The following is a 21,804-nucleotide window of genomic DNA, read 5'->3' on the forward strand; positions in this document are numbered from 1 at the left end:
ATTCGTCAAATTTTCATTATTTTATAAATAATGCAGTCAGTTTACACCCCTAAGGGTATCTTCTTCTGTCTACTTTTGAACAGTTTGAAGTTTTTTCCATACTAAAGACATAAATGGCAGTAAAGTTCAGTTAGTTGCAAAGCCCTGGGCCACCTTCAGAGCGCTGACCCAGAGCCACGATGGGCCCTCTCTGAGGTTTGTGAGGGAGAAACTTCTGTGCGGGCCACTCTTTCAGGAGCGTAACTGGATCCTCTCGCCCAGCACAAAGCCACAGGAGCCTCTTTATGTAGGTTCACGGCACCGTGACCTTCTGACTTCAGGTTCCAGACTCCAGAAAAAAGCGAAATAGTACTTAGCAAACGTGAGATCTGGGAAGAGCTTTATCCACTCCCTGCACCCACCTCCAATCCCCCAATCTCAATTTTAGCGAAGGATTTTATTTTCTGAATAGACACACAGAGTAAAAATCAGCAAACGGAAAGGTACGTAAGGCAAGGAAAGCCACTTGTGCTATAGCACAATCTCTGCCCTCTCCACACACGTTTTCTAATGAATAATTGAGAGCCATGTACAGAGATGTCTTATCTATCCACGTGACTGATAGTCAAGGCTTGCATTCCTCCTTACACATTGCTGCTAAGTTTTAGCTGTTTTTACCCTCGTTATACGCAGAAGAGACACCCCCCTCCTCCCCAATCCAGCATGCTGCACACAGAAAAAACATTGCTTCAGAACACTTGGATTACCACAGACCTGATCACTTACTTAGAAACTCATAAAGGGAGGTGAACCATGAGAATTGTCACTCTTCCAAATGATAACAGAAAAAGTATTTGTAAAGCACAAGTAATCGTTTTATAACGGCTTTCGCAGGCTTTTACAACCTCAATAATCATTTGGCAGATAGCGAAGATTGCGGTCCAGCAACACTCACGGCCCTCCAAACACAGAAGGCATTCAAAGCGGTCGGGAGGGTGCAGAGATGCTCTAGGCTTGTGCACAGAATGCTGGGAAAAGCACAGAGCCTGGGAGATCGTTTCACAGATCATAGGAGCGTGTGGCCTAAGACCTCAGCTGCAACCCATCTGAGGATATTGGAGATCGCTGCAGGAAATCATGATTAACAGCTCCCAGCACAACCTTCCTGGACTGACTTGTGTACGGGAGCAAAATTTGCCACCCCAAAATGTGTCTCTTTGGCACAAGGATTATTTTAGGCTGATTATTTTTAAGAACCAGAAGACTTGGGAAGTTTTTCCTTTTTCCTCCCCTTTAACTGCCTAAAAGAATTTAGATGGAGGGCCTCTAGCAGGAAGAGAGCCATCACCAGAGACAACTGCAAAGAACATGAGTGACATGTGGTGGAGGGGTGGGGGTGGGGGCTCTTACAAGGCCTGTTTGTTCAAAGTCCTCTCTGTGTCCCATTGTCCCTGCACGGCATGGCAAACATTTGTTTACCAAACATCTGCTCTTCCCATCTTCCTGCGAATTGTCTTCCTTCCCTTTGAAGTCCCAGACCACTACCCCTTTGTTACTGGTTGGGATTATTTGATTATGATGCTATTTGGAATAGACATTATCCCGTGACAATGAATCACTGGCCATTCCAGGGTGGAAAGGGCTCAGAATAATTAATCTGCCTCCAAGGAGGCAGTTGGTCTCCTTGAGGAATGTGCTAGATGGGGGACTTGGTGTCCAGCTCTTTGCTGGCAGGTTGGATGTTCGTTAGCAACAGTGTTAAACTCATCCTTACTTAGTGGGAGCCTTTGCTGTTTGTGGGAGCCCAGGCATAGCCCCATTCCTCTGACTGTGGCTACTTCCTTTGTGGGTTCATTGTGCCAGCACCATGTGGCCAATACCTAGAGGTGGCTGATGTCAGATGGCCAAGTCATTCTGTCTTCTTGGTAAATTAGTTTTTTTTCCATGTAGATACTCTCTGGTGGGCATTAGCTTATGATACAAAGAGCTTCAGTCTTCATGCTTCTCCCATGTCCATCCACGTGTCTCTAACCAACCTTTCAATCTTTCTCTATCCAGACCTGTGTGTATTCTAACAGCAGGCCATTTTTCCTTTCGCACGAAGTAGATGACCAGGTGCCCTGCCCAAAGTTCTGCCTAGTGGGAGGACTTTCTCTTGCCACTGTTTTTTGAGGCCACTCCTTGTAATATACCTACTGTTCACTTCCAACTTGAACCCATGTCTTGAACCAACTCATCTACAAATGAAGCTTGGGTTTTCTGGTCCCCTGCCATGCAGTTACACAGAATCCTCCTATGTGGCCCCTTGTGAGCAGAGGGAGGGGCACTGTTGCAGCCATTCTAGCTGATATGAGGGGCTGTGCTACTTGCTCACGTGGCTTGCTTGTACCCTCAAGTCCTTGCTGTGCTGGGTCCCAGCCGTGGCATTTCCAATCAATGATGAATTGCTGCTGGCCTGCCTGCTCTTATGACTTAGTGGGTGTAATCGCTCTCAGCTCACGATGAGCAGTTCCAGATGCACCCTGGAACTGGTGTCCTGGGTTCAGGTATTACACCTCTACCAAGGCCCAGTATCATGTCAGGAGTTGTTTTTTAAAAGACACACGATTCTCCCTTGCAGATGACATGGCCTGGCAAAATATCCACAGGGGACCTTGTGACTAGGCTGCGATTGTCCCACTGTGGCTTGTCAGAAGTTCCACATGGCATCTTTTCCCAACACCTCTACCTCTAATATTAAGTGGCAGGGTTGCTTACATCTCAGCCTGGACCTGCTGCAGAGCCCTTTTCTGCTCTGGGCCCCATTCAAAGGTAGAAGCATTTTATGCCACTTGGTGTGTGGGCTAGAGCAGTATTTCCAAGTGTGGAATATGCTGGTCCAGAGCCAAAGAGGCCTATCTGCTATGTTGCTTCCTTCATTGTGGTGGCAGGTGCAAGATGTAACATCTTGTCTTTCACCTGGGGAGAGATTTCTTGGCAGGCCCCTGATCATTCGACCCCTAAAAATATTGTTGATGTGGCAGTTCCCTGAGTCTTCAAAGGTTTACCTCCTACCCTCTGAGGCATGTGTGTCTTACTAAGGCTTCCAACATGCTAGCCACTTCCTGCTCACATGGCCTGATTAGCATAATGTCATGAATAAATAATGGATTGACATGACATTCTTCAGGATGTCCAGATGGTACAGATGCCTTCGGACTATGTTATAACAGAGAGCAGGGGAGTTAGCACAGCCTTGAGACAATAATGTAAATATATGTTGTTGTTCACCCATATAAATGCAAATTGTCTCTAATCTTCTTCTCTGAAGGGAATAGCAAAGAATGTATTCACCAAATCAAGGCTGCAAACTCTTTGCCCAAGGCCATGTCAATCTGCTGTAGTAGGTAAACAGACACAAAGGCTGGATTCGGGACTAATATTTGGTTGAGCTTGTGGTAGTTAATTGTCCTCTCCCAGGATCCACTAGGTTTCTGCAGGAGCCAACTACTAACTTGAAGGGAGATATTATGGGAAATACCACTCTGCCTCCTTTAGCTTCTTCAGGGTGGTACCAATATCAACAATTCCCCCCAGCAGGAGACATTGTTTTGTAATTCTTGTCTTGGCTGGGATGGAGCAGTTTCGGAGGCTTCCACTTGGCCTTCCTCACTACGATAGCTCTTACCCCACAAGCCTAAGACCCAGTGATCCAACTAACAAGCCTGTCAACCACGATTATCTATTCACAGACTAGAGAAACTACCACTGCGTGTGTCTGCAGACCTAGTGGGCACAATGTAAGCCAGGACTTTATTCATTACCTGGCCACATATACCCCATTAGTTAGAACAGGGGGTCGTGATGACACTTTGGTTCTTTGGGTATCATCTCAGCTTGGCCCCCGTGTCCAATGGTCCTCAGAACATTTGTGAATCCCTTTTCCCCAGTGTACAGTTACCCAAATAAATGACCGTGGGTCTCTTTGGGAAGGACTTATGGAATCATTACTGTATACGTTTGCTGGTGTCGCAGGGCTCATTCTCCTGGGACCCGGCTGAGTCTGAGTCTGGAAACTGGCTCAGGTCCAGAAAATGGGCAAGGGATTATGACATTTTATCGGGGCTACCGCCCTCAGGCTCTTTGTCCTCCATCCTTAACTTCTTCTAACGGTGCAACCTAGGAAACACCCTTGTTGGCTGAGTGTCCGTTTTGCCTCTCGGGACGCTGTGTTCTTTTGATCATCTCCGTAACTCTCTGTGGGTGAGGTCCCTGACAGGGCTCAGGTCATGTTGCCCCAAAATATGCCACTTTGACAGAATAATTATTTTGAATTAAAGTTACTTAAGAAACAGCAGGTGCATGCTGGATACTCTGACCCTGTTTTCTGTCCCTGGGAAAGCAGGAAATAAATCTTCCAGGTGACAGGTCTGCTCCCTGCATCAGGAGGCATCCTTCCTGCCAGAGATATGGCATTCAGGACTGAGAAGTGTGTGGAAATAAACTCTGCTTCATTTCTTCATTAATTAGTACCCAAGCCTCAGTTTCCTTGTCTTGTCAGTTCTTCATAAATTTATTGTTTCTTCGTCTAAAAAGTATAAAAGTTGCTTGCTTCGGTCATTTCTTTAGGTCCCTTATCTATGAAACCTCCATAGATATGAATTAAAATTGCTTTTCTCCTGTTAATCTATTTTATGTCAATTTAACTACTAGGCCAGCCAGAGAACTTAGAAGGGTAGAGGAAAAAATTTTTCCTCCATAACAGTGGACATAGCCGTCAGGATAAACTTCACTGACTAGACACTCCTTGCTCCAGGGCTGAAGCAGCTGCAAGAGCCTGGGACTCTGGACAAGGGTCAGCAGAAGGTAAGAATTCTCTTTTTTTACCAAAGTCAGCTCCCCTCCATCTCTCTGTACGCCTGGTCCCTTTCTTCTCTAAATTTAGATTAACGGGAGGAAATATTTGTGGCACTAATTGTTCCTCGGGCATAGCAACTCTAGTTTATTGATTCCTGTCCTCCCAGAGATAGCCATTGTTTTTCTTTGTCTCTGTCTGTTGTGTCATTTGTTATAAGGAGGGCAACAATAGGGTGGAATGCAGGCACAGGCCCTGTAAGCCTGATATTTCAGCTGGCCTCACAGACTGGTGACTGCGAGATTCTCGGCAGACCAGCATCTGTATAGAGAAACTTTGCTGTGGGTCTCCTACGTCAAAACCAGATGAAGTTTGTCCTTTTGTCTTGTTCTATGTCCTGAGAGCTTGACTTTGTGACCAGAGAGAATATTCTCTCTGGTGTCTGCTGTCTGGAAGGTGCACTTACCAGGATGAACCTTAGTAGCCAGTCAAACAGACTGCAGTTCTGAGACACAAAGTCACAAGCAGCACTCTGTCTGGCTATGCTAGCTCGCAGGGGAATTTGTCATAAAGGGTCCTAATCCATAAGGGGCCACTGTCATCTCAACTTTCATCGCTTTGTTGGTGCTGGAACAGTCCCACTCCGGTAGCGCCTGCCCAGTGTCAGAGGTTACAGGGTCTGTAACTGGAGCAACTCACGTTGCCATGAGAGACCAGAGATGCTGTTTTTATTCTATCGTCTTTACCGCCTATGCAATGAAGGCCTTCGCTTTTTTTGGGAGCAAACTTCCTAGATCTTACGTGGGCTGCATATTTTGTACTCTCTTGTAGGATGACCCCTGCATCCTTGGTTAAGCCATAAAAGGCTTATTGGTTTGAGCTGCTGTTGAGATCCTATAAGATCCCACTCATCAATGTCCAGATGATGAATTGCCAATGTTTAAAAGAAAAAAATTTTTAGAGAGCTCTCATCTTAAACGTTTTTTTATTGGTACCTTTGGAAAGACCAAATTAAACAGTGGATACAAAGAAACATAAGAGCTAGCCTTTGGGACTCCTTTTAACAAGATGAAAAGACAGAAATTAAACAGAACAAAATTAAAGTTCACATCCAGTGTAAATTCCCCTTAAAATCTGGCCCCATCTCAGCAAATTCCCTAACTCCTCCACCTTCCCCAGAAAACCCCTAACCCCCTGCTGTCTGTGCTAACTTCCCTCTCCCAGCAAGATTTGCAGAGAGCGCTCCAGCCTCATCTGCAAGCCCAAGGCTGCTCACTTAAATGTTAAAAGCCAGAAAATAAATTCAGCAAAAGCACCAAGGATGGACAATACGGTTCTATCTCTCTCTTTTTTTTTTTTTTTTTTGCTAGGCTCTACAATTAGGCTCTGCCAGCTTCAGGCCTTGCCATACAATGTCCTTTGTGGCTACTCAATTCTTTGAAGGTAGCTTGCAGGAATACAAAGAAAAGAGTTAAAATCAATAATTCTTGATTTGCAACTTGAATCTTTTAAAAAAAAATCAGGACATTGGAAGTACAATTGTCCTGCACTTAAGAAAAAAGTTAAATAGTAATTACCCTAGACTTCTGATAATAGGTAAATATACCCCAAAACTCCAAGGAAAAAACAACTTGCATTCTTTCTTTGTCCCTTGAAGCTGTAAGTTTTATCATGTCTTTGAAATGTAAACACAGCCCACAATCGCCTAAAACTGAAGAAAAATAAAAAGAGAGAAAAAGATCTTTTAAAAATACTGACTGCTACAAACGGACTCTTTCCCTAACTCTTACCTTAATTTATTCTGTCTACTAGAGACACAATTACTTATAAATTAGTGAGTTTTGTATCATATCTGGTTTACGGATAAAGTTTTAAAATAAAACCTAAGAGATCTCTGTTTGTGTCTGTCTACATGTCTATGTATGTAGGTTATAGATATGACATTTTTCTACCTCCAGATAGTATTGCCAAAATTAATTTGCAAAAGAGCTCTATTTAATTGTCTTAAAATAAAGCACTTATAAATTAAGTATTTTTAAATCTCAGAGATATAAGTGAAACTAACCTTAGTGTTTTTCAGGTTCATGTGACTTGGGTTAATCTTTGGGGAAAAAAACTAGTTCAAGTTTGGTTTAATTAAAATAGTTATGTATTCAGAGTTATCAGCATTAAATATAATGCAAATAAACAACTTTTATTTTACCTGGGTTTACTAATCAAACAAGCTCATATTATCTCTGTTGAAAAATTTGTCAGCAAAAAAATTAGCTTGAGATGATGGCTGACTTTGTCTAATGTCTCATGAAGTTTTTGTAGGTAATCTAAACATTACTGTTAAGAACAAATGAATTAAATAGATGTAAATGAGATAAGAGTTTTTAGGTGAATTTTTCAGCAATAATTGTTTTATGGTATGTCTGCTTAAATAGTTTTCCAAATCTTTTTGTTAACTTACACCCTTACAGCTTTGCTAAGTTAAATTAAGTGATGGAAATTCATTGAATATCTAGACCATTTTCTAAATAAGATGAAATACTAGAACATTAATTACTGAACACAGGTTTATTTACTTTTGGCTTCTTTTTGCAGAGAAACTAAAGATAAATTTGGGTCTATTAGTAAACACATCTTATACCAAATTGAAAAAATGTACTGTGATGAAGCATACATTTCTAGAAATTATGAAATGTGTTCATAAATTTGCCAATCTAAAAAATACTGCTGGTGTAACCGATAGTCCACAATTGCTTGCTTCTTCGTTTTTGCTAGAAGGTTTCTAATGGCTAAGAATTCTAATTAATATATGTGGTTAAAGCTACTAAAAACAATAGGGGAACATCTCTATATACACGGAAAGTAGGAGATGTTTTTGGGTAAGAAAAGGTATGAGGTATGGAGATGTTTTGTTAGGGGAAAAGAAAGTAAATTTGTCCTAAAGTACAACTGGTTATGAGAAGAAGGAAAGACAATGCCTGAATGTAAAAAAGAAAGTTATAGAAGGTTTAAGCAAAAGGAATCTTTGGGAAGAAATTCTATGTGTAGTCTGGGTTGGCTAAGATTAAAATGAATTTAATTAAGTGAATGAGTTTTAATATCGAAGGCATGCTGGTGCAAAATTAAAGTTTGGTTTTCTCTCTCTCAAAAGGATAGAGTTTTCCTCGAATGTTGGCCTGCTCTTGACAGGATATTATGAAGGTTGTTTGTTTGTTTGGTTGGTTTTTTTGCCTTTTAAGTGATCTGCCTGGAAAGCAGCAATTCTATGTTTTATAAAAATGATTTCCTGTGTTTGCTGTCTTTATCATCAGGTCTTTGATTGTTTGAAAAATTGAATCTTTTCCACTGAGAGAGCCTTTTGTTTTTACAAGCACTTAACTTGTCACTTTGGTTAAATGGATAACTGATTATTGTTTCACAGTGACCTATGATCCTATTTGACCAAGTGCTTTAAAGCTGCTTGATCTTTTTGACAAACTGCCCCCAATCAAATTCTAAATGAAGTCTTTTTGACTTAGAATTAACTTTGGGATTTTTTCCAGACAGCCCCTGAAACATCTCAAAGATTTGTTCTCTCTCCTTATTATTTTTAAAAAAGGAGAGATGTTACACTAATTAGGGTTATTTTATATGTTAAATTACATGGGAAGCATTTTCAAATAAGTTATGATAAATCTTCTTAGGTTATAGTGCATGATGAATGTTATTAGTATAAGTGTTCTAAAAATTATGTAAAATTCCTAAAATTGTGATATGTCCTGGTATAATGTTATTAGCCATAATTCAAGTTATTATCTTAAAATATTATGTGTCACAGAAATAAGCAAATTTCCTTGTCAACTGCATTATAATGAACTCTTATCAGATCTTTAACCATGGGTGTTTTAAAGTCTTTTATTATTTACAGTTTTTGTTTTACTCAGAAGCTTTTACAAAAGCTTCCTGCAACTGTGTTTCATCTTCAGAGAAATTCGTGGAAGGGAATCTGACAAGTACTCTAGAATACAAGTTTCTGATAACTTTCAGATCATACCACTGAACCGAGTAAGAATTTACAGAGCCCTAATGGAGAAACTGATGGCTTCATAAAACTTAACCAAAGACCAAGATAAACAAGGATTAATTACATGGAACTGAACGAACTGGAGAGAATGATTCTAACTTTTTAATGACTTTTTTATTTGAAACATGCTGATTTTCTTAATGTTTTGCTTTTCCAGATTTAAGGAAACTCTTTTCTTTTAAGCTACCTATGACTTACATGAAAGATAAAACACACCGTTTTCTCCCTCCTGGTCTCTCCAGAATTCAGAAACTCTCAGTGAGTATTCTCATTTCCATGCCAATATAGTTATTTGCATAAGTTCAATAAGAATCTGTTCTCCTTGTCACAGGACGCAATTGGAAACATTGGTTATATTACCAAGGTTTTGATTGGAATGTCATATTTGAGAGAGACATGTGTAGACTCAGATATGACCAGATAGCTTTAAGGAACTAAGGCTGATTTTATGGAGCAAATAAAGCCCCTTGGAAATGTCTGCCTGGTACTTTGTTTACAGGGCTCCCAGAAGCTTTACCAGGTGAGTAGAGAAAGTCAGTTCGTGACAGGCCCAGGAACCTCAAAATATTTTCAGGATCTTGAGAAGAGAGGAATTAACCCAAATCTATAGGTATTGCAGGTGAAGTCTGATGGCAAGTCCTTCATTTGAGGTTATCAAGAGGTCGAATCTGAGATTCCTTATGGAAAATTCCAGCAAAGCAGATTAAAAGATTCCATACGGTCAGTCATTATTCTTGCTGCACTTATGTAAATAACCAGCCCAAGTTTATTGAAATGACTTTACAAATAAATTGGTCTTACTATGGTTATCTTTGATGGAAGTAGGGGTGAAGGTAAAGAGAAAAAATTATGTTTCAGTAGAAACTATAATATACATTTATGGATATTAGATTCTAGTTCTATTAATTTTCTTTGAGGTTGTTTTCTACCTGCAAACTGGACTAGAACCTGAATTCTTCCAGTTTCCTCCAATGTCTCACTACAATTCTCCAAACTGACTTTTCCAATTTTTCTCCCATGCTTCTGACTCAGAATCATTAAGAACTAAAACTGCTCTTTCTCTAAAGCCATGCAAACTAAAATTGGACAACTTGATATAAACTTCAGGTAAATCACCACACCAGCTCATATATGGACCATCTTTGTGCTTGTTGCTGTGTGACCACTCAGGAAAATCACCAGAGTCATTCAAACTGCAAACCAGCAAAATCTGTCAAATTGTCACTGCCTGCCATCACTCTATCTGAAGAATGCTTCAAATCTGACATCTAGAAATCTTCTCAACTGGCCACTCTCAAAACTCAGAAACTGGTTTTTAATTCTCTCCAATCATTAACCATTGTTTCTCTCTTGTTTCCCTTGACATGCCTCTTATTAAATAACTGATTGCTTGCACAACACAGAGCTAACTTTGGGAGCCCACCTGCATCACCGCCTGCTAAAATGAGTTTAACTGGATTGACCTGTTCTCAGGACTAAGAAACTGGCTCAATGAGATAAGGATCAGTGTACTACTCAGCTACTAACCTGATTCTGCTCTCCACAGCCATCAGTTCAGCCTTTAATATTTAAAACTTCCAGGGAAGTTTCAGAGGGGGGAACTGATGGGGCTCAGGGCACGTTGCCCCTAAATGACGTGCTACTTTGGCATGGCAATTATTTTGAATTAAAGCTACTTAAGAAACAGCCAGTGTAAGACCCTCATTTCTGTCCCCGTGAAAGCAGGAAATAAATCCCCCATGTGAAAGACACCCTCCCTGCACCAGGAGGCAGAGAGACATCCTTATCACCAGAGACAGAGAATTCGGGGCCAAGAAGGCTGTGCAAACAAACTCTGCTTCATTTCTTCTCTAATTAGTACCCAAGCCTCACTTTCTTCATCTCGTCAGTTCTTCTCAAATTTATTGTTTCTCTGTCTAAAAATTAGAAAAGCTGCCCACGTTGTTCGTTTCTTTGGTCCTCATATCTATGAGACCTTTGCACGTATGAATTAAGTTAGTTTTTCTCCTCTTAATCTGTTTTATGTCAATTTAATTATTAGGCCAGCCAAAGAACTTAGAAGGATAGAGGAAAAATTTTTTCCTCCCCGACATCCCTTTGGCTCCAGCCAGGTTGCTCATCATAACTGCATCTACCTGGCCTCTCTGGTCCTGGGCCTATCATCACTATTGGTATCACTGAACCAAATTTTCCACCTACCTCTTCACCATCAGCCTTGGCTTGTGGAAGAGAACCCCAGGTGATCTTTTTGGTGATACTGGTGTCCTTCTCAACCAGCTCATTTCTTTCAGCTTTTGTGAGTGGTATTCCACAGGCCTTCCCATGGAATAGAATCATCTAGTACGTCTCCCAGCCTTAGGTATATCCACTCTAGCATGCTTACTTCCCTGAGCCTTTGCATTTCTCCTTCCACTGCCTCCTGGGGCAGTACTGGCTTTGCAACTTCATCTAGCTTAGGCCATCACTTTTTCCCTACTTCTAGGAGCCATTTGAACAGCGAGGTCATATCACCTCCTGGAGGCCTTACCAGGGTGTTAAATCTTGTATCCCTAGAGAGTGTTCCCAAATCAATAAGTTCTTCTCTATCTTATGTTACGTTTCAGCCCTTTTGATCCAGCACCTTCAGGATTCAGTCTCATGTGAACTCCTCTGACTTTTGCTGGTACAAAAGAATGAGAGAATTCAATGGGCCGAAGAAGTTAGGAGAAGATTCTCATAGAATCATAAATTATCAGAGAATCATAAAGCGTAAGGGACCTTAGAAGTGACAGAATTCAAATCTCCACTTGATGTACAATATCGTCAAAGATTTCCTTAAAAAGGAGACATTCCACCTCAGTTTGATTACCTCCAGTGACAGGGAACTCACACAAGGCCAATTCCATTTTCAAACAGTTCTAATTTTTAGGAAATTCTGATTGAGAAAAATCTAACTACTTTTAATTTCTAGCTATTAGTAATGCTTATACCTTCTGGAAAGAGAAATATAAGATTAAATCTATTCCCTCTTTTCTCCGTAGCTTTGAACTAGTCCACCTGAGTCTTTTGTTGGCTCATCTGAGCAAGCCTCATTCCTTTGGACTAAAATCATAGACTCTTATTGATGCAACTATGTATTCCGTATTGAGTGTTTATTTTCTGCCATGATCTCATTTAAGCATTGCAATGACCCCTAGGTCAGCATGACTATCCCTGCTATTTAGAGAGGAATGTGGGGCCTCAGGGAAGTTAACTTGCCCCGCTGCCCTACACCATCAAAGCTGCTCCCTTCTAGATGAATTTGTCAGTATGTCTCGAAAGCTCTTGGGAATTAAACCTGTGAGTAATGTTTTTTAGGAGCTGGGTAGTGGAGTGGACAACATGTATTGGAGAGCAAACATTTGGAAAAACGAAAACCTGTTAGGAAATTGTGGCAACACCCAAAGGTCATGAGATTGGGATCGTAGTGATGAGCAGCACAAAGTCAGGCTGATGTCAGCGGTGTGGAGAGCGGGTGGGTGGAGGGCATGTATGAGAAGAAAAAGAGGAATTAATTTAACGAGACCTCAAGTATTTATCAAGAATAAATAAACCAAACACTATGCTGGGTGCTGGAAATCGATAGTGAACAAAACAGGTATGTCCCTCCCTTCATGAAGCTTATAGTCTGGAGGAGGAGAGGGACCTTGATCTGAGCAGCATAGAAACAAGTCTATAATTACAAATGTTAACGACTATTAAGAAGGAAAAGCATAGAACTCTAAGAAAGCAGTCAGGACAAGTCTGGATAGGAGAGGGTGCTAGCAACATTTAGGTCAGTTGGGTTCTGATGAGTGAGAAGCCTATCTCCCACACAAGGAGTGATTTGCTCTAAGTTCAAGTTCGGCCACCTGCCTCACCCCTGCCAGCTGTCTACTGGACTGAGCTAGAAGCTGAACTGGAGTTTGGGATGGTGCAATCATGAAGCATCCTCTAGTGTCAAGGAAAGGAAGGGAATAGCTTGAAAGAGGGAGTTGGGGAAGGAAGAAAGAATTTAAGTGGGGACTTGTTTTGGAGATGGGTGGCCCAATCCTTTTCCTGGGCCGAGGAGAAGCCCCCAGGGACCTGTGCTGAGAGGTTGGGGGTAAGGTTGAAGCGAGCACCCCCTTGGTGCCCCAGAGTGCGTACCCACATCCCAGCCAATAACACAGACCACGAGCAAGAAACTGTCCACTGCTCCACGTGTTTTACTCGATTACTCTTCACAAAAGCCATATGACAAGGTACTAGTAGAACCCTATTTTACAAGGATGGAAACTGAGGCACAGAGGCGAAGTCATTTGCCCAAGGTCACACTTGTAAGTGGCATCAAACAGAATCAACAGTCAGTGTTAGTCTCCGACTGGCCCGGGCAGATCTCTGGACCCCAGCACATGTTTGGGATGCTTTGGATGTGCTTGGCTGAGCTTCTCTTTGCAACGTTTTCCTGACGGCTGATCGAGAAACCCAAATGAAGGTGATCAGTTAGGGTACTTATTGCTAGGCTCATACAGTAGGCAAACCCTAAAATCTAAGTGGTTTAACACAGCGAACTTTATTTATTTCTAACTCAAGCAACATCCCACATGGATTGGCAGGGTCTCTCTCTCCAGTAGAGCCACCCCTCAGGAGCCCAGCTCCCTCATCTAGTGGCACCACCCTCTCAACACTTGGCCTCCAAGTCTGCTGAGTCAGGGAAGAAACGGATGGAGAAACCACACGGGCTTTTCATTTCTTCACCCCAAAAGTGCCACATCAAATGTACTTGGCCTGGACTAGTCACATGGCCTCAGCCTAAGAGTAAAGGAGGGTGGGGAAAATGTGGAGACAGAGACTATCAGGGGAGCACCCTCCCTGCCGAAGTGGGACTGACCCCGAGCCCAGCAGCAGAGGCAAAAGTGAACGCGTAGGAGCAGTGGCTCATTTCAACCCCCGAGGAAGATAATAGCCAGATCCTGGGAGAACACAGCCTGTCCCTGCCCACGCCAGCCTGCTTTCAGCTTCCACTCTTGGCCCCTGCCCCAGGATTTAGGGGCCACTGGCAGCACGGAGAAAGGGGCATAGCTGGGAAGCGGGTCACCCCACAGACCAGTGAGAAGTTGCTCCCAATTTGGGAATGGGGAGGAAAAACAACTTTTGTCTTTTGACTTATGGGGAGAAGGTGACAGAGCTGTGGAGACTTGAGCTCCTGGATGTTCACACTGGAAACATAACCCTGGGGGAATTTGTTACCCACCCCTCATAGATGTGGCCCCCGTGGTCCCTGCCTCCTGGGTTTCATGCCTTTTCCTCAAGCGTGGGGGTGATCTGTGACTTACTTTTAACCCACAGAACATGGCAAGGTGACGAGAGGTCACTTCCGTGATGCAGATGCGTGAGATTGCAGCGCCTGTCTTGTGAGGAGAGTTTTTCCCTTGCTGGCTTTGCTGCAGCCGGCTGCCACGGCGTGAGCTGCTCTGTGGAGAGGGCCATGCAGCAGGGAACTGAGGGCAGCCTTTGGCCTGCAGCCAGCAAGAAACCGAGGCTCTCAGTCCAGCAACCTACAGGACCTGCATCCCGCCAATAATCATGTCAGCTTGGAAGCGGACCCTTCTCTACTTGAGCTCTCAGGTGAGAACCCAGCCTTGGCCAACACCTTGATCGCAGCCTTGCAGAGAACTCAGCTAAGCCATGCTGGGACTTTTGATCCACAAAACCCAGGAGATAATAAATGTGTGTTGTTTTAAGCTGCTGACTGTGTGGGAGTGTTGTTATGCAGTGAGAGATGCTAATACGTTGGGATTGGCCAAGTGTGAGAGGGCAGTGCATCGGTTTCCTAGGGCTGCTGTAACAACGTGCCACGAACCGCTGGCTGAAAAACAACAGAAATTTATTCTCTCGTGCTCTGGAGGCTAGAAGTCCCAGATCAAGGTGTTGGCAGGGCCATGATCCTTCCGAACCCTCTAGCAGAGTGTTCATCCTTGCCTCTTCCAGCTTCTGGTACCCCAGGCGTTCCTTGACCTGAGGCAGCATCACTCCAATACTTCTTCTCTTCTTGCACGGACACCAGTCACAGGATCAAAGGCCCGCTCTACTCTCCAAGGCCTCATCTAAATTACTTGGATCTTCAGTGACCCTATTTTCAAATAAGGCCATTCAGAGGTACTGGGGTTAGGACTTCAACCTATCTTTTTGCAGACAAAATTCAACCCATTAACAAGAAGGAAGAAGAAAAGTATCGGCTGGAACGTGGACACCTCCTTCAGGAACACGCCCAAGCAGGCTACACCTTCAGGGCGGGGGCTCCTGTCTTCGCAGAAGGGCCTCAGAAACCGCTGGGGGAGAGGCCCCTCCCCGCGTTCCCCAGGGAATGCTTGAACCCAGGTCTAATTCTAGCTGCTGAGGGAATCCTCACCCTGCAGACAGGTTTCCCACGGGTGCCTGGTGTGGTTGTGTGGCCTGCCACATGGCGGGGGTGGACAAGGTGACCCCTTTACAAGTCCTTGCATTCTAAGGTGCCCCCATTTCGTCTGTCTGGTGTTATACATCCAGCCCTGTCCTGGGTTAATGAAGGGGCCACTTTGTCTGCCCAGATAGGGCGCCACCCACAAGCTGCAGTCCTTTTCAACTGTGGGCAGATGCTGCCACCTTGCGGTGGAAAGGCTCCGTGGCCAGGGTGACCACGTAATGTATGACAGACTAGGATGCTTTTGAAAGTTAAAGGGGGCACTTTTAATCCTTGTGCTGGGTCAGCGGTGTAATCTGGGACTGCCCCAGGCACACCGGGACATATGGAATGTGAGGGAGCAAGAGGCTGTGCGGGGACTCTGAAGCAGGCAGAGGTTTCCAGATTGTCCCATTCTCCTGTGTTCACTCCTCTGCCACCCACGCTGGCCTCATCCACCTTACACCACTAACACAGGAAAGAGTTTCGAGTTCCTCTGACACAAAGTACAAAGCAATCCCAACTATGCCTATTAAAAGGGAAAAAAGAGCTCTCTTTCTGCATTGCCTATGGACTCAACATGCTCCAAACACATTTAAAGTTTTCTTCTGACTTTAAAAATACATTTTAAATTAATAAAGGATTTAAATTCAGAAAAGGCCTTGTGTGCGTGTGTGTATGTGTGTGTGTGTGTGTTTGGTGGTGGTGGTTTCAAGATTTACATATTATTCAGAAATACAAAAGTGAAATTTTTGTTTTATAATTGCACTTTCTTCTGGAAGCTAACTTCTGTTGCTAGCAGGGACGAGGTGACATTGGCAGGACATTTCAACCTGAAGATTAAGGGTAACTTGACCTCTTTCATTTTCAGACCTCTTTTAGGTAAAGCAGTGAATTCAAAGCTCAAACTCCTAACATCCTGAAGGGGTCCCTTGCACCCCTTCTCTGGACCGTGTCTGGGTAGAGTGATGCTGGTCAGCCCCAACCGCTGCTCAGATCCCCTCGTCCTGCTTCATGATGAAGGCACAGCTGGCCTGCCCTGGTCCTTGGGTATCACAGTGGCATCTGCCACCCACACCCTGGTCCTCATCACTGTCTCGGGTGACAAGAGGGCCACTCTCTCAGCTTTCTTACTTAAAATGCAGGTCTCTTCTGGTCTCTCAGCTATCCCACTCCTTCATGGGTGCCAGAACACTGTAGAGTGCGTTCTTTCCAACATGCTGTGGTCCCTCAGAGTCTGCCCACAGCATCTGCCCCAGTCACTCTTACGTCCCCTCTCCTGGATCGTGTTAGACCTGCCATCCCACCAGTGAACCGTTTCTCTGTGAGGCCTGTTGTTTCCCCAGCTGTAGCCACCTCGGGCAGGATAGCAGTCCCTGAAGTTCTCAGATACTAAATCTATCTGGCAGCTCATTTTATCCACCTACCTCCTACCCTGCCACACCTGCTGTCAGTGTTCCATCCTGAGGTGAGGAAGGAGTCCGAACATTCCAGGTGATGCTTTGCCTTCCCTTCTCCCTCTGGCACCCAGCTCCTATTCTCAGCACCAAAAGGGACTTTTCCCTTCCTTTGTGGTAGAAACTTTGCTCCCATCTTATTCCATGTTCCTCTCTGGTCAATGATCTGTTCTCTGATTCGTTCTCTAAGCTCTGGCTGCCTGAAACTCTTCCAGCATTTTTTTTTTAACTTTCTCAACATAACCTGTAAACCAAATAGTAGCTGCCCCATTCTTGATGGTTCTTCCCCACACTGAAGCCATGAATGTCATTAATTCAACGTATGGGAGCCCCAGGCTAACCAGAGTCTAGGCGTTCCCAGGTTTAATATCTCACACAATGCTGTCCTCCTGCAGTGAGAATTTCACACTTGCTGAGTGTCACCAGATAACAAGTAAAGAAAGAATAGTCTTAGCTAGCAATTTAGAAAATAGATTGCTCCGATTAATTGCTAAAATAAACTTAGGTGGATTAATTAATTGAAACTAGCAGAAAATAGAAATGAGTATCATATCCTTAAAGGGGTAATTTTCTAAGCTTTAAAATCATGGAAGAAATAAACTAGGAAAAGAGAAATTCAAATACTTTTAAAGATCTGCCTCCCCCAACAAGAATATAAATAAATAAAAAGGAAAACAAAAGACCTGGAAAATCTTCCCAGCACATATTAGAATCAAGGGCTACTACACATGTTACACAACAGAAACCGGCACTGCTTCATTGTAGTACAAAATGACACCTTTTAGAAAGCAATCTGTCAATATAACCCAGGAATCTCACTATTTGGAATTTATCCCGAGGAAGTAATTTAAAAGAAGACTCAAGTTCTACATGCTTTTTATAACCCTGTTTATTGCCCTGTGGCGAACATTCGACACCTCTGACTCTCCCACCGGACGACGGGGATTGTGTTCTTTTCACCTCTGAATTCCGGATGCTTCGTCTAGAGTATGAATATTGTAGGTGGCAAACAAATGTTGCAGAATAACTATTTTCGTTGTATTTTTATTCTATTAAAAAATGGAAACAATCAATTTTCAACAATAGGGGAATGATTAAATAAAATATAGTACAGTCATTTGATGGGGATACAGTTGATTAAAATAACTATTAAGTGTTACAAGACATGAAAAAAATCTTACATGACTGTAGCACGTATGAATCCTGGACTATAGACTCAGTTGTGCCAAAAATGTAACTTTCTTTAGTTTTCTATAGTAAGCCTTACTTTCCCTTCCAAGCCCCCATTATGCTAAGTGTCGCACCCCTGGCGTGCTCCGGGGCTGGTCCTGGGGATTCTCCTGCAGGCCGGTCCTTCAGCCCACCCTCCTCAGCCCCATCCCCAGCTGCTCACTTTCCCCTGGAGCTGTGTGCAGTAATTTGTCCTTACCTGCTCTTGCTGGTGTCCACCAGGATGTCCACTGACTTCTTTCTCCTTTGATCATTGATCCATCCAGGACCTAGGGTGGCCTCTATTCCCTAAAGCAGAAATTTCTCAGTCCAGCCTTTTTAGCCACACCCAAACGACCCCAGGCCAGAGGGAATCCGAGAGGTCGTGTGAGTCCTCAGGTCTAGCTGGGTCACGTAGCCGTCGCTGCTCCCACACCGTGCTAATTGGAAGGAACTCTGCCACACTTGCCACTTCTCCAGGCTCTTTTCAGAGTCTCACCCATGAGGTCGTGTGGGAGCCAGTGAGGTGGGGGATGGGCCCAAGCCACACACCTTCCTTCTGATTCTCTGCAGCCCTACTCCAGCCCAGCACCATGAGCAAGTTTCTGGGGTGAGAAAAACTGGTTCTGGCTGTTTATTTACTTCCGAGTGCTTTTGTCTTTGGGCCAGACCTCAACTTTTGAAAATTCTTTTTCAGCTTTTGAAATTTTAAGCCCATTATTTGATTACTTTATAGTTTGGTTCTGATGTCACAACCCACCAGAGACAGAATAGGAAAAGCTAAGATATAAAATACAACAGTACAAACCACAATAAAAATTTAAACTCATTGACTAATGTACCAAAAAGCCCACAAAATGCTAAAACAAGCAAAACCCCCAAATCACGTGCACGACCCCATTATAACTATGTGAACGCTGTCTATGCACATGTACAGACACTCTATGGAACCGGGGCACACCAAGCTGGTTGAGGTCTCGGTGAGGAGAGAGTGTGGGTGATTTGTTTTCTTTAACACATTTCCTTCATCTTAGTTATGTGTAAATACCAGCCTTGTTGTTTGTGAAAAAATCATTGTAGCTCCAGTAATGCAGAAGCTTCCCACTTCCTCTGTTCCCACCTGGCCCCCGCCCCGATTCTGCATGTCCCCTCCAGTACGGCCAGCCTCCTCGCCGCAGCCTGCCTGGGCCTCTGCTTAGCCCAGTGCTTCTCAAACTTTAGCTACGTCAGAATCCCCTGGAAGGCTTGTTAAAGCACAGATTGCTGGGCTCTGCCTCAGAGTTTCCCATTCGGTCCACTGGGTGGGGCTGAGGATTTGCGTTTCTAACCAGTTTCCAGGTGATGTTGATGTTGCTGGTCTAGGGGCTGCCCTTTGAGAATCGCCGGCTTAGGCTCGCCTCCCACCTGAAACGTCTCCTTTTTTTGCTCCCTCCCTCCTTCCCTTCCCTTTCTTCCTTCCCTCCTTCCTTCTTGGCTCCCTTCCTCCCCCTATTCCTTCCTCCCTCCCTACCTTCCTCCCTTCCTTCCTTGTCAGTCGTCCACAAACTCCTAATGGGACCCTAATATGCATAATAGGCATGAGATACTCCTTAAGGAGTTTTTTTGGCTAGAACCAATCTATTCATCAGTGTACTTCCCCTACCTTTTCTCAACAAATTCTCAGAACTTGCATTGTTTATTCTGCACCATCCCTACCACTTACATAATCCAGCCAGTATATCAAGATAACTCTATATTATTTTGAATTTATCACTGCATGCCTTTGTAATTGTTTCACAATTTTTTCTCGCTTTAACCAGCCCTTTGAAACACACAGAATCCTCCTCCTCCTCCTTTGTGGGCACAGAACCCAAGCTTGCAGACTGGGTCTCCGGAGGGGCCGGCGCCCTTCTATTGCTGGAGCACTGACTTAGAAGCCTGTCTGCTCGCACCCTGACTCATCCTGATGACGAGCTGCTCCGGCCATCGTCCACATTCCTGCTCCCAGGAATACCCCCGGCTCCCTTCCATCAGCGCCCGGCCAGAGACAGCCGTGCTGAGCAGAGAGGAACAACTTCACCATGTTAGAAATGGGTGTTACTAAGAAAGTTATAATACAGTTTCAGAGTTTTATATTAAAAAATACAGAAAAGCCAAGGAAGAAAATTAAAATTTACCCATAACCCCACCACATAAAGATACCCAATTTTAACATCGGAATGTTTCTCTCCCGTATGTATTTTCCCACATAATTAAACTATTCTGCAAATACTGTTTTTCAAGTCATATTTTTTCATTTGCCAATATATCCACACTTCTTTACTCATGTTAATCTTTTATGACGTCGCTTCAGATGGTTACAAAGCATGACCTCGTATATGGAGACTATATGTTACTTTAACCAATCCTTTATTGATTAATAATCCACCACTTCTGTTAATATAAACAACAACTCAGCAAATATCCTTGTTCGTTCATCTTTGTACACCTTTCAATGATTTAATCAAATGTATATTTTAAAGACTTGGATGCATATTGAAAAATTGCCTTCCAAAATATTTACATTCCCCTCAGCAGTGTGTAAGAGGCCCATGCAGTCCCTCACAGGCCACTACCAAACTGTGGGATGGTGTCCTTCTCATCAGTGAAGGTGGCATCTTATTATAATTTGAATGTATCTCATTGCTTGGAGAATGAATTTTATTTTATTTTTTTGAGGGAGCTCAGCTCTGAGCTAACATCTGCCGCCAACCATCCTCTTTTTTTGCTGAGGAAGATTGTCCCTGAGCTAACATCCATGCCCATCTTCCTTTATTTTACATGTGGGACGCCTGCCACAGCATGGCTTGACAAGCAGTGCGTAGGTCCGCACCCGGGATCCGAACTGGCGAACCCCAGGTCACCAAAGCAGAGCATGTGAACTTAACTGCTGCACCAGTGGGCCGCTCCAAGAATGAATTTTAAATTAGTAGTAAACATTTGTATTTATTCTTCTGTGAATCGCCTTTTTGCATCCTCTGCCCAGTTTTCTCCTTATTGTTTTTTGACAGCAGATTAAGTTAGACATTCAGTTGAACCACCAAGATCCACAGTGAGATGAGAGACGGACCTGCAGAAAATTCCACGAAAAGAACCAGTGAGGCCACTCCCCGAGCCCGAGGATGAGGGGTTGAGAGTGGAGGTGGGAGTTGGTGGAGCAGATTCCTGTGCAGGGGCTGTGCTGAGCCTGACCTCCCCAGCCCAGTCGGGGAGCGTGCTGCTGCCGCCCGGGCCTCAAGTCTCATGACATGGGCTTCCGTTGACCACGGGGAGGGCGTATGTTCCCTGCAGTTAGGGCAAAGGCTGACTCTGCCCATGGAATCCAGGGGAGAGGTGAGGCGGTTGGCCAGCTGCTTTGGTAGTGGAGCGAGCCAAGGAGAGTTGCTCAGATTCTACCCAAGCAAAGAATGCGAATTTCCTGTGGACCAGAGGTAGAGGTGGCCCATTCAGGAACGAGAAATGGACTGTAGCCATTTGAAATCCTACCCTGTAATAGGCAGAATAACAGTCCCCCCAAAGATGTCCGTATCCTAACATCCTAGTCCTCGGAGCCTGTGAATATGTCACCTTACCCAGCAAAAGGGCCTTTGCAGATATGACTAAATGAAGGATCTCGGCCTGGGGAAATTATTCTGGATTATCTGGTGGTCCCAATGTAATGACAAGGGTCCTCGTAAGATGGAAGAGGGATGCAGGAGTGTCAGAGCCAAAGACGGGGAATTTTCCATAACTTTATATATATATATAATATTTATAAACTTCTGCTATTGTATAGTATTTTACAAGAACTCTCTTGTTTTCAAAATGCTTTTTTTAAAATATATAACAT

General features: G+C 43.7%; 1 protein-coding gene across 2 annotated transcripts in view; it reads right to left on the reverse strand.

Annotated features, from left to right (window-relative positions):
- FCAMR (Fc alpha and mu receptor) overlaps positions 1-18,573 on the reverse strand; it is a 33,031-nt gene extending 14,458 nt beyond the window's left edge. The window contains exon 1 of one of the 2 annotated variants that reach the window (XM_014739536.3): positions 18,178-18,573. The gene's annotated coding sequence lies outside the window, so the exon portion shown is untranslated. Of the gene's footprint in view, positions 1-11,069; positions 11,274-18,177 lie in introns of those variants that run through there. The other variant, XM_014739537.3, reaches the window with a different exon arrangement.
- Positions 18,574-21,804: the final 3,231 nt, after the last annotated feature.

Source organism: Equus caballus, chromosome 5, assembly GCF_041296265.1.
Source record: "Equus caballus isolate H_3958 breed thoroughbred chromosome 5, TB-T2T, whole genome shotgun sequence".
In the NCBI taxonomy this organism is placed as follows: domain Eukaryota; kingdom Metazoa; phylum Chordata; class Mammalia; order Perissodactyla; family Equidae; genus Equus; species Equus caballus.